Source organism: Triturus cristatus, chromosome 1_1 (genome assembly GCF_964204655.1).
Source record: "Triturus cristatus chromosome 1_1, aTriCri1.1, whole genome shotgun sequence".
Taxonomy (NCBI): Eukaryota; Metazoa; Chordata; class Amphibia; order Caudata; family Salamandridae; genus Triturus; species Triturus cristatus.
The window spans coordinates 818,706,059-818,718,486 of record NC_140579.1 but is presented as its reverse complement, the minus strand read 5'-3'; positions in this window follow the sequence as shown (position 1 = coordinate 818,718,486).

Genomic DNA, 12,428 nt, shown 5'->3' with positions numbered 1-12,428 from the left:
CATTTTAACATACGAGACACTAATCCCAAGTGTAACCTGTGGCACAGCCAAGTTTCTAGGAAACGCATGGAGGTTAAAGCAAAAGCTTGTCAAATGAAATAATAGATAAATAAGCCTGCTGTGAGCAAATCTCATTCGAGTTTACTTGATATGGTTGGGTCTTAAATGTATTGCAATTTGGACTTATGTAACACTCTGCTTTGTATGTTACATCTTCCACTGAATATACAGTTTGGCTATACTGGGGAAAGCGGACTTAAGTTCACTATACTGCAAAAAACAATGTAAATAATGAAATGTTTTTTTCCCTTTGTTTTTTAAGCTGTTTTATACTTTTATGATGTTTTTTTTACATCGAATAAAGTTATTCAAGCAAACAAAATCAGAATGTAAGTTACTACTAACAAAACAGTAGCAAGTTCAGCACCACACATGGCAAACCACTGGTGCTGCAACACCCTCCCACAGAAAATTACTGTGGTAGGGAATTTAAATAAAAACCCATAGGAAATATGGATACATTAAGATATTTAAAATAGCTAAACAAGTAAATATAATTTAATGTTAAAATTATATAGAAATAGCAGATATTTATTATTTAATTATAGAATATTTTAATACCTTATTTTGAATTTAAAAATGATTGCAACTATAATTGTCCATATATACCTAAATTATTTCAATTAATTATACGCATCACTTTTAATAATTATTACTACATATTAAAAAAGGAACAGTGTTAAAAGATATACTCAGGAGGCTCACAAGGCTTGGGCTAGAGTGCGTAGAAACGTACATTTTACTTTCCGTAGGGAGTAGCTATTTGCTAGACAGTCAAAACAGCATAGTGACTTCTAATTTATATAATATTTATTAAGTGTCTTTAAAAGTTCTTCTATACTCCCAGCAGGCACTTTTCACAATGCATTGCAGGAGGTTGCTGGGATGCAGCTCTTGACTGTATGCATGCTCTCACACACATTGTCATGGGACGCCTTCTGGCAGTGCCGTTGAGTACAGGCACACACCCCTCGGTCAGATAAAGACAAACGGCAGAGACACAAGTACGAAGAGAGGAAACTCGCTCCTACTGGCAGCAGGGAAGGAACTCTTTATTGGATCTCCCTTAGGCCCAAAGATCAAGCCTAACACTCAAACAAAAACAGCCCACCCTAGGTCATAGAGGTAATTTCCTGATGCGATGACTGTGCACCGTGATAATATAGAGTTGACTCGTCACAAGTATACTTTACTCTCGTCGAAGATAAACTGCCAATTGTGGTGGGGATGTTTTGTAGTGCCAAATTGTTAAGGCACTGACTGATTTGGTCATTGTCTCTTTTGGGGCTCTTCTGCTGATTCCAGTGGTGCAGATGATACAGAGGTACAACTTCAGTTATCCTCTCATAGCTCCTCACAGTCCTCTTTTGCTAGACAGTTTTCCTCTGTGCAAGGGTGCTTCCAGAATCCTTCCTCAGGAGTCAGTAGGCCTTGCTTCAAGGTACTCTTCAGGCAGCTCTTTTGGGCATGGTACAGACCCTCCAGGCTCCTATTCCTGAACCCCATAAGGGGAGTTGGCAGTCAGAAACCTCACCATGGAATACAGATGTCTTTTTTAATCTCCATTGTTGTGGGACTCCAGGTACTGGCCAGTGGGAAATCTAGGCACAATGACTTAAGGTTCCTGTCTACATCATACTGTCACCAATTTTGCAGACAGAGACTATATATTCCACAGGTCAAGCTCTGGAACCACCGTTGAGCAGAATGTGACTTAAGTGTATTCCTCGCAGACTGGTCAAGCAACAGTCTCTGACTTCTTGTGTGTGCAGGAAGGAAAGGTTGGGATTTCCCTATCAGAAGAACCAACAACAAATGGCAGAAAAGAAGGAGCATCTTGCCCGCTCAGTTACATCCAACTTGCTGGCAGTAACGCTTCAGGGGAAGATTGGAACAGAAAGGAAGCAAGGCCTGTCCATACACTTCAATGGGACACTATCTCTTATCCTATACACCCTAAACTCTGATACCAAACACGGGACCTCAGAAATGCTTTGAAGTAGCACCAAAATTCACACTGGTGTCTTGACGACTCTATCTAGCCTCCATCTTAGATACACAGTCACACCCAGTTGGTCCAAAATATATTCCTGGGCTGAAACAGTCAGACACACCCACATAAGCTGGTGCGTGGCCAAGATGGCGGCTGTATTGTACGCAATTCAAGGAGCTCTGAAGAAGGCCTCCAAATAATCCTCGGATTATCCTCCCTATCCGGCTGCAAACGACCAGCATACATCACCTAGGCTGCCTGCCTTGTTGGGGGACATAAGCAGAATGAGGCATGTGCGAGCTGTGCCACTGCACCATGGAACTGTGAGCTAGGAATGGGGTTGGCAAGTGAGTCCTGGAGCGATACCTCCTACAGCATTCGCCAGGTGCATCATAGTGGCCATGGAACAAGAGCGGCAGTGTCGGAGCTGGCGCAATCCGCTGCGATGAGGTCGGACTACACCTAAGTATCCTCCTCTGGTGCCTGATTGGGCTTGTTGTCACCTCCGGTACACGGACCAAAACCTGAACCCTGGGGCGATCAACAGGGGCACCCCTCAGAGGGTGGATGCCCCTGACTCACTGATTCTGGCCTACAGGTTACGGGGAACAGCGGTACCGTGCTGGGGGTCCCCCGGAGACTTGGATGCTTCGCTTGCCCTTGCCTGTGGGAGGTTGGGGCCCGGCAGTGTCTGAGCCACGTGGCGGTTCTCGGCGCTGAAGGGGCATGCAGGCTGGCTCTGATGGGGATGGGCTCGGCCTAAGCGAGTGTATGAGCCCTGACATGCCTACACAGGTTCCAGCAGCAATCTATAGTCAGAATTCTGGGTTGGTGGCCCCCTGGGTGTTTCTCTACATGCAGCTGGGCTACAATTACCTTGAACTCAGCTCACAGATTGATGGATACACGGAGGACCCCCACTTCTAATTTTCTCAAGGCCTACTGACTGCTGGGATGGGACTAGACTAGCTCGGAGGACCCCAACTGCTGGGAGGTGGGAAGGAGCATGCGAGTTAAAACCCACTGGGGACCCTATGACACTCAGCCTGCAGTGTCCTGGCTGATGACGGCTGATAGCCAGAAACCGGTCCTAGGATGCTTGATTCCGGTCCAGGGAAGACATGGCTTGGCAGTTCGGGCTGGACTGTTCCCATGAGGCACAGGGTCAAGACTGATTTGCATATGGCCATGTCTAAACTGGGGTGGCGTAGTGGGCAATAGAACGATGGATTTAACCCAGATCTCTTGACTGGGGGAGAATGTCTGCATTGTCAGCATTCCGTCCATCATTTGTTTGTTGTAACGCTTTTCGCCCTAAGTGGGATGGGTATTCCCAGACGTGGGACCCGTGCTCACTACGCCACTGGAGTTAAGCTATCCTGGCTGATGATGGCTGATAGCCAGAAACCGGTCCTAGGATGCTTGATTCCGGTCCAGGGAAGACATGGCTTGGCAGTTCGGGCTGGACTGTTCCCATGAGGCACAGGGTCAAGACTGATTTGCATATGGCCATGTCTAAACTGGGGTGGCGTAGTGGGCAAAAGAACGATGGATTTAACCCAGATCTCTTGACTGGGGGAGAATGTCTGCATTGTCAGCATTCCGTCCATCATTTGTTTGTTGTACTGCAGTGTGGAAGAGGCAGAATAGCTAGCTGTGGGCCTATCTGAGTGGTCCTTCCTTTTCATTTTGGCCTCTGAGCGGGGGGCCCCAGGCCTGAAGAAGAATGTGGGCACCAACTGGAATCCCTTGTGAGTGAATGACATATGCCTTGGGACGTTTTGCTGAAGGCGCTGGCTGAGAGGGACAACATCTCAGGCCTGGGTCTTCGTGCCCAGGTGTGGGACTCAAGTTTTTTCCCCCTTTCCCATCAACTCTGAGTGAGTATTGCCAGAGGAGGTTAGGAACACCCCTACTGCTTCACGAGAACACCTGGCAGGGCAACACCCAAGGCTATCATGATGGTGAATCCCAAAACGACTAAGATTCCAGCACAGGACCCAAGCGGTGCTGCACCACCTACTCCCTCTGCCAGGCCTTGGACTCCCCGAGTCACCTCAAAGCCGCTTCTAATACACACGCTGCCCACTTTGAGAAAGTACAATTCTAGACTCTACAACACCGCTGGAGGGCAAAATCAACCCCGTTTCACAAGATGTGAACTTACTGAGGGCAGATCACTGAAAGCCGGCATACTGAGTAGAAGATGAGGAATACGCCTTGATCACCATGAGACCTATTGTGCAGGCAATGCAGGTGCCAATGAAGGTCATGAGGGAGGAGGTGGCCTCGCTGCACCATGGAGCAGAGGATGTCGAGGGGAGCTCAAGGTGCAATAATGTCCACCTACTGGGACTCCCTGAGTGGTCAGAAGCCCTTCGGGCACTGCAACTTAAATATGCACTTTTATCCCCAACAAAGGTGGTCGACAACGAGACATCACATATCTTTTCGACCCCTGAAGATGTGTGGACCTGGTTTCATACAAAGGAGTAGGCTCGGACTTCCTCGGAGAACCCAGCTGATGGCGAATGGCTGGTACCCCAGCCTAGGTGCCAGAAATGCAAGAAAATTAAAACTCACCCCACTCAGGACCAGGCAGAGGAGGCTCAGGTGGAGCAAGAGGCCTCACAGCACAGAACAAACTCCTTTGCTTTACTGCGATCCAGGCAAGACTCAAATTCTTGCTCAGATACAGGTGGCTCTGGGACCTCGACGACTTGCACCCATCTAGGCCCAAAACTTACACCACGGACCGTGAATGACTTGTTATGAATGCCCGGCTGGGCCCCATGTTTGCATCTCCGCTGGGGGTAGAGCGACAGCTGGGGCATGTACCACCAAGGTAAGACACCGAGATCGTCGCAGGCTGAAAAGCAGGCAATCCGACGCAGGCTCATGGTAAGGAGACAGTGACCACTCGATCTTCCATGCCCCACAGAGGCTCCAAAATGGACATTTCACCCATTGATAAGTTCATTTAGTTACTGGTTCTTTGTTGTGGGTGTGTGGCTAAGGACTTGACTGTCACCTGACCTGGGCGGGGAACAGTTGTTTAGTTTTAAATTCTTTATGACTATTTTCATGGAGTCTTTTCACATTGTTGGCCAATCCTGTGATAAGCTTCAGTGGTGGGGATGGCAGCAGCTGGTGTGGTGTGGGGCACAGCGGGCATGGGGGACTGGGGAGATGACCTGATGATTGTAACGCATTTCAGCCTCACACACCATAGGTACAGTAATAGATAGTCTTACTCCACAACACATGATGACATGGAATGTGCAAGGTATGGCTACTTCTGCTAAACCGTATCGGATACATGCCTACCTCAAGCCCTGCCATACACACATTGCAATGTTGCAGGAAACATACCTAACACTTACGGAGCTTCACAAGGTTTGGACAAAGTGGCGGGGACAAGTATATGGGGTATACTCATCGGAATATGCTTGAGGGATACTCATCTGGATCGCTCCTGGTGTGGTGAAACCATGGTGTTGATGCCAGAGGGCAAAATGTGATAATGGAGATAATTTGTTGACCTTGGTGGGAGTGTACGCATCGAACACTACTCAGTCAGGCTTCCATGACACACCTATCCCTGCACTTTTCAGGCACCCCACTCTCTGGGCATCTGGGGGTGGGGCTTTAAATGTGTGCTGGACGTGCACTGTGATTGTTCTATCCTCCCCTGCGCAATGAGGCATGTATCAGAAAAAACAAGTTACTTACCTGTACATTGTGGTTCTCCAATATTGATATATTTTATAGATATACATGCTTGAATCTTCCCCGTCGTCATGGGGGGAGTCCAACGGTAAAAGTAGAAATAGCAGAACTGAAACATTACCATAGACCTCCATAGAACAGAAACCACAATTTAGTAACCTTTCAACCTTTTTTATAACATCCAAAGTTCAGCCAATCACAGCGGAGACCTTAGAGTACCCTTCCCCTACAGAGGCACTATACCTCAGATTTCGAACTCAAGTGTATATACATATAAAACTCTGAGATAAATGGTGAACCTAATCGGGGAGGAGGGAGGGTTGCATGTTAATCTATAAAAGATATAAATACTGGAAAACCACAGTGTACAGGTAAGTAACTTATTTTTTCTCCAGTATTATATCTTTTATAGATTCACATGCTTGAATCCGATTAGTAAGCAGTATAGCAGCAATAAAACATAAGAATGGTGGAGGATAGGCGAACTGTCCCACCATGACGTAAAATAGGAACATTGCAAAACAAGAAGAATAAACATGCAAACATTCAGTTTTATATATAAACAGAACATGCAAGTATATATAAAGAAACAGAGGTTAATAGTAGCATACCTTAAACAAAGAGGTGTTGAAGAGCAGCTTTCCTGACAGATATATCTGCCTCCTTCCAACCATTGAGGCAGTAATGCTTTGTGAAAGTGTGAGAGTTCACCCACATTGCCACCCTGCAGATGTCAGGTAGAGATGCTCCTGTAAACAAGGCTGAAGAAGTTGCCACTTTCCTTGTTGAGTGAGCCTGCGTATTCGCAGGCAGTGGGCAGCCATGCTTTTTATGACAGAAGACAATCATTGAGGTGACCCAATGAGCATTGCTGGCCCATGTTATGATTTGTCCTTTTCTAGGTGCCGAGAATGAAATCAGCAACTGAGAGGATTTACAAAAGACATTCATTCTTTGTAGATATAATTTCAAACAACGTTTAATGTCCAATGAATGCAAAGCTATCTCTGCTGATGAAGATGGATTAGGGGAGAACGTGGGTAAGACAATAAGCTCATTGAGGTGTTAAGTTGAAGGCACCTTAGGTATAAATGAAAGATTGCTGCGCAGGATTACCCTGCCTGGCAGAAACTGAAGATGTGGCTCTTTCATGGTGAAAGCTTGGATTTCACTGATACGTCTAGCTCACATAATGGCAAAGAGAAAAGCCACCTTCCAAGAAAGGAACTTCAACTCGCATTTGTGCACTGGTTTAAATGGAGGACGCATTAGCTGTGACAGGACTGTATTTAGTTGCCACAGTACTGGACGAGGTTTAACAGGTTGGAAAGTCCTAAAGAATCCTTTCAATAATTCTTTGAAGAGTCAATTGGACCACAAGGAAGACTGACCTGAACGTCTGCAATATCTAGAGATTGAAGCAATGTGAACTTTTATGGAAGAGTGTGAAAGCCCTGCCTTGGCTAGGTGCAAGAAATAAGGCAGCACCTGCTCCGGAGTAGATGAAAAGGGATGCAATGAATGCACAGAATCTCTTCCATTTAGCTTTGTAACATTTAAGCGTGGAAGGAGCTTGAGACTTTTGGGGCCATATTATCAAGAACGGCGATAACATTATCGCCAGTTTAGCGGCAGGAAACTGCAGCTAAAGCGGCTTGATAATATGCCCTTTTGAATTCCAATAGAAGCCCAGGTTCTGGTGTCAAGGACATCAAACCTGGGCTTCTATTGGAATTCACAAGGGCATATTATCAAGCCCTTTATCGCCGCTTTAGCTGCAGTTTTTCTGCCGCTAAACCAGCGATAATGTTATCACCGTTCTTGATAATATGGCCCTAGGAGCATTGACTTGCATTCCTCAGATAGGCTCAAGTCTCCAAATTCAGCATGGTGAGGACCCAAGCCAACAAATGAAGAGAGCAAATTTGTGGATGAGCCACTTGGCCCTGGTTCATGCAGAGAATATTCTCCTTGTGAGGAAAGAGAATCGGAGCACACTCTGATGGGCAATGCAACTCGGTGTACAAGAATTGCCTTGCCCAGCCGGGGGCAATGAGAATGAGCAAACACGGCTCTTGCTTCATTTTCTGAATGACCTGAGCAAAGAGTGGAAATGGGAGAAAGGCGTAGGTGAACATCCCCGCCCCAGAAAATTGGAAGGCATGTCCCCACCATTTCGGATGAGAAGTCCTTCTTTTGAAAAGAGGGCACTTTTTGTTGAGGGACATAGCAAACAGTTCTAAAATTGGATTACCCTAGGACTGGAAGACCACCAGCAACTGTTGGTTGTTGAGCTCCCATTCGTGGCATTGCTTGGAAACCCTGCTGAGAGAGTCGCCCCACTCATTGTGGACACCTGGCACATGTTCCACTTGCAAGGAGATGTGGTTGGCAAGAAGCCATTCTCAAATCTGTTGAGCTTGAAGGGAAAGCACTTCTAGATCTCATGCCACCTTGTTTTTAAGGTAAAACATTGTAGTAGTTTTGTCCGTCCTGACAAGTACCAAGGAGACCTTGATTTGAGGCAGGAAAGCTTTTAGACCCAGGAAGAATAGGTAACGTTACATCGCATGCGTTTAGAGCGCATGCCATTACAACGTGGTCATTACAACGACCGCGTTGTAACATTGCAGACCATTACAATGCAAGTCATTACAACAACTTGCTGCAGGTGGGGCGCTGAATTTCCGAATAGTATCATTTACTATTCAAACTCCAGTCTGTGCAACAGTGGGGAAGGCGTTGGATTTAAAATCCAACACCTTCTGGCCCCTACAACAAGTCGTTGTAACAGATTGTGTTGTAATGGCATGCGATGTAACAACCTCAGTCGTTGTAATGACTGAGTTGTAATGGCATGCAATGTGTAAACATCATTGTAAACGATGTTTACCGCCCAGGAATATTGTCTTGAGTGCCAGAATGCTTATGTGGCACTCTGACTCCTGTTTGGACCATTTGCCGTGAACCTGTAATTCCTGAAGGTGAGCCCCCCTTCCGTCCATCAACGCATCCAAGGTCATCACTAGCTGTGGCACAGTGTGAATGAAAGAGAGGCCTTGCGAAAGGTTTTCCTTGACCATCCACCAGGACATCAAGGCTCTCATTGCAACTGAAATGTGCACCTTGTCGTAGAACGTTCCTTGAGATTGAATCCACTGCGCATCGAGCTGCTGCTGCAGCAGTCGCATGCAAAGATAGCAATTGGGGATTAGAGGGATGCAAGAAGACATCATCCCCAAACAATGACTTGTAGTGTCTCACAGAAACTCACTTTTTTGCTGAAAGAAGCCTTGTTGTATCTTAAATACGCAATATTCTTTCGTGACTGGAAAATCCAGATCCGTGTCGAGACATGCACCCAGAAAAATCAAAGATTTGGAAGGGATGAGGGATGATTTTTCCAGATTGAGGCAAAGACCTAGAGACTGGAAGAGATTCTGACAGGCTGTTGTTGAAATTTTTGCAGCCTGAAAAGTCGGATCCTCCAGGTAAGGAAATACGTGGTGACCTGAACGTCTTAGGAAAGCTGCTATCGGTACCATCCACTTGGTGAAAACCCTGGGTAGCAGATTTCAAACCAAATGGAAGGACTTTGAATTGGTAATGGCACCCTGCCACTTCGAACCTGAGAAATTGTCGAGGCTTGGGGTGGATGAGAATATGAAAATAGGCATTGAGGAGATCTAGAGAAGACATATAATCCCCTTTTTCCATGAGAAGCAGAATCTCTTGGAGAGAGAGCATCCTGAATGATTGTTTTTTGATCAACTTGTTTAGCATTCTGAGGTCCATGACCTGCCTCCATTTGCCTGTCTTTTTTTTGATGAAGAAGAAGTGTGAATAAAACCCCTGATTGAGCTGTTTGAGGGGTACTTCCTCTATGGCCTGCTTGAGAAGGAGTGCTTTTATCTCCTTTTTGAGATCCAGAAGATGACGATGCAGAACTGTCCGTGGTGGAACATTTGGAGGATGCTGAACGAATCCCAGGGTGTGACCATGTCTAAAACCCATTTGTCTGAAAAAATGGAGTTCCATTTCAGAAAGAGTTTGGAGACGGCAGGATCAAATTTTAGTTGGGCACTGGTGGGGCCTGGAGAATCTCATTGCGTCCTATTGGAGTCCTGGGATTTTGCGGCAGAGTGCTGCCTCTTGCGTCTTGTTGGTCCTGAATAAGACTGAGCAGTGTTGGATTGGAAAGTTTGGCTGTACGGATGGTAGGTATTCTGTGATATGGCTGGCACCACTGTTGGAATTGAGGGCGGGATAAGTACTGCCTCAGAACTCTACCCCAAAGGTACTGAAAACTGCATTTCTGGAGACTGCCTAAAGACTTAGCCGTGTCTGTGTCCGATTTTATGGACTGTAGTGCTTTGTCTATGTGCTTACCAAACAAGCACTCTCCTTCAAATAGCATTTCAAGTACTTTGGCCTTTACTTCTGGATAGAAGGTAGTTAGTTGCCCTCAGCCATCCCTGACAACACAGCACCGCTGACCCTGCCATCTGGCAAAAAACGGTAGATGAGACGTTCATGGTGTTCTCAATGAGCTCGGAAGATGCTCTTTCCCCTTCTGACAGAATGTCCTTAGCCTCTTTCTTTTCATCATCTGGAATATACTGAAACAGTGCAGAGATGTCTGACAAGATCTGTCAGTCATATCTCCCTAGGATGGCCATGGAGGCTGCAATGGAGGTGGCTGCCAGCGCAGAGAACCTCTTTCCTATGTTCTTAAGGCAGCGCCCATCCTTGTCAGGTGGAGCTGTACATGGAGACGCCGGATTCGTGGCTCTCCTTTGTGCTGTTTGCATGATGACCGACTTCGGCCTTGAATGACCAATGAGGCATGTGGGTGAGTTGTCAGGGGCCTTGTAGTTTTTATCCAGTTTTAGAATCACAACTGGAACGGCAGCAGTCGTTTTTTTTTAGCTTGAGGCCTTCTTGCCATAAAAAATGATGGAATACTGAGTGCCTGGCTTGAAATCAAATAAAAAACATCGTTTGGTTAGCCAGCATCGGCAGATCAAAATATTTGGAGGCACGTTCCAAAAATTCGTAAAATCCATTGATGTTTGCAGGAGGAGAATCCGTAGAAGCTGGGATAGGGGATTATATAGCATGGGGGCTATATAATCATCCCATTCATCATGAACATCTGAGTCAGTGTGGATTTCACCTTCCTCTATCTGTTGCTGGTCCACATCCTGGATGTCCTCCGTGATGATTATTGGAGGAGGCAAAACATTTTACTTGGTGGATTTGTCAGTACTTTGGCCAGACAGATCATGAGAAGCCTTTTGCGGAGGCAGAGGTATTTGAAGAGCATTAGAATCTGGGAAACGTTTATAATAATCTTCAATCAGATGACGTAAATTTGACACTAGGGAAACTGGAACATTCACTGATGGTTCTCTAAAATGATTGAGTTTCTCCTCCCGATCATCATATGGGTAACGCTCTTGGAAGGAATCAGGCCGCTGCACAGAAGAAGGATCTCTATTCGTAAAAGAATATTCCCCTGCAAGGTAAGAAGATGTGTCATTGTCCTCAATGTCCTCATCATCTAAACCTTGGCACTTAACCCTTAACTGTGATGGACTGTATGCAGGGCCAAACAAACCTTAATCCTTCAACTCTTGGAAATCCAAAAGGCGAGTTGGAGGCAAAGTGGAAATTATAGAGAAAGCCTGTATTTTCTTGGGCTGAAGGAAGCTGTTTTTTTCCTCCGTTGACGTGCTTGACGTTGGTTCAGTCGCCGATATAGTCATATACGACACCATCGATGCTGCATGGATGGTCTTCGTCTGCGGGGCCACCGTCACCAGAGTGGTTGACAGGCAGGTGGTCAACGGTGAAATTCTCATCAACAGTGAAGGTCTCATTGATGATGACGAAGTAGTCACCATTTAAAGCAATCCTGCCGACATTGCTGCTGTCGAGGTCTTGACCGTCGTCATTGTTACTGTCGCAGACGAGGCCGTTGATAGAGCGGGAACCTCAGGTTTTCTCGTGGAAGCTGGAATCCTCGACAACGAAGCAGGCGACGGACAAGATCAATGGTCTCTGACAGGAGCCAAAGGAGCGGAAGCTGGAGCTGAAGAAGATTTTGAAGTCTCTGCCTGAGGTTTTTTGTGTTGTTTCATCTCAGATTTATCCTGGGACTTTAATCTTTTTGAATCCACATGTCTTCTTTTCTCGTTCTTGTGTAAGAATGAGGTTTTTCCTCAGGTTCAGACTCTGAGTCTGAGGCAGCCTTCTTCTTCTGGAGCCAGAGGAGTAGCCTACCCTCCCTGTCCTTGAAGGTTTTGGCTGAAAAAGTGTGGCAATATTTGCATTTTCTAGGTTTGTGGTCAGGGTAAAGGCAATATAGGCACTGTTTGCGGGGATCTTCAGAGTACAGCCTACACTTCCTACGGGTCTTACAGACATGACGTGCGGTAAGAAATATGAGGTATGGTGGCTCTGTAAGGGAAGGGTACTTTGAGGTCTCTGTTGTGATTGGCTGAACGTTGGATGTTATAAAATAAGGTTTAAAGGTTACTATATTGTAGTTTCTGTTCTATGGAGGTCTATGGTAATGTTTCAGTACTGCTATTTCTACTGTTAACATGGAACTCCACCATGATGAGGGAGAAGATTCAAGCAT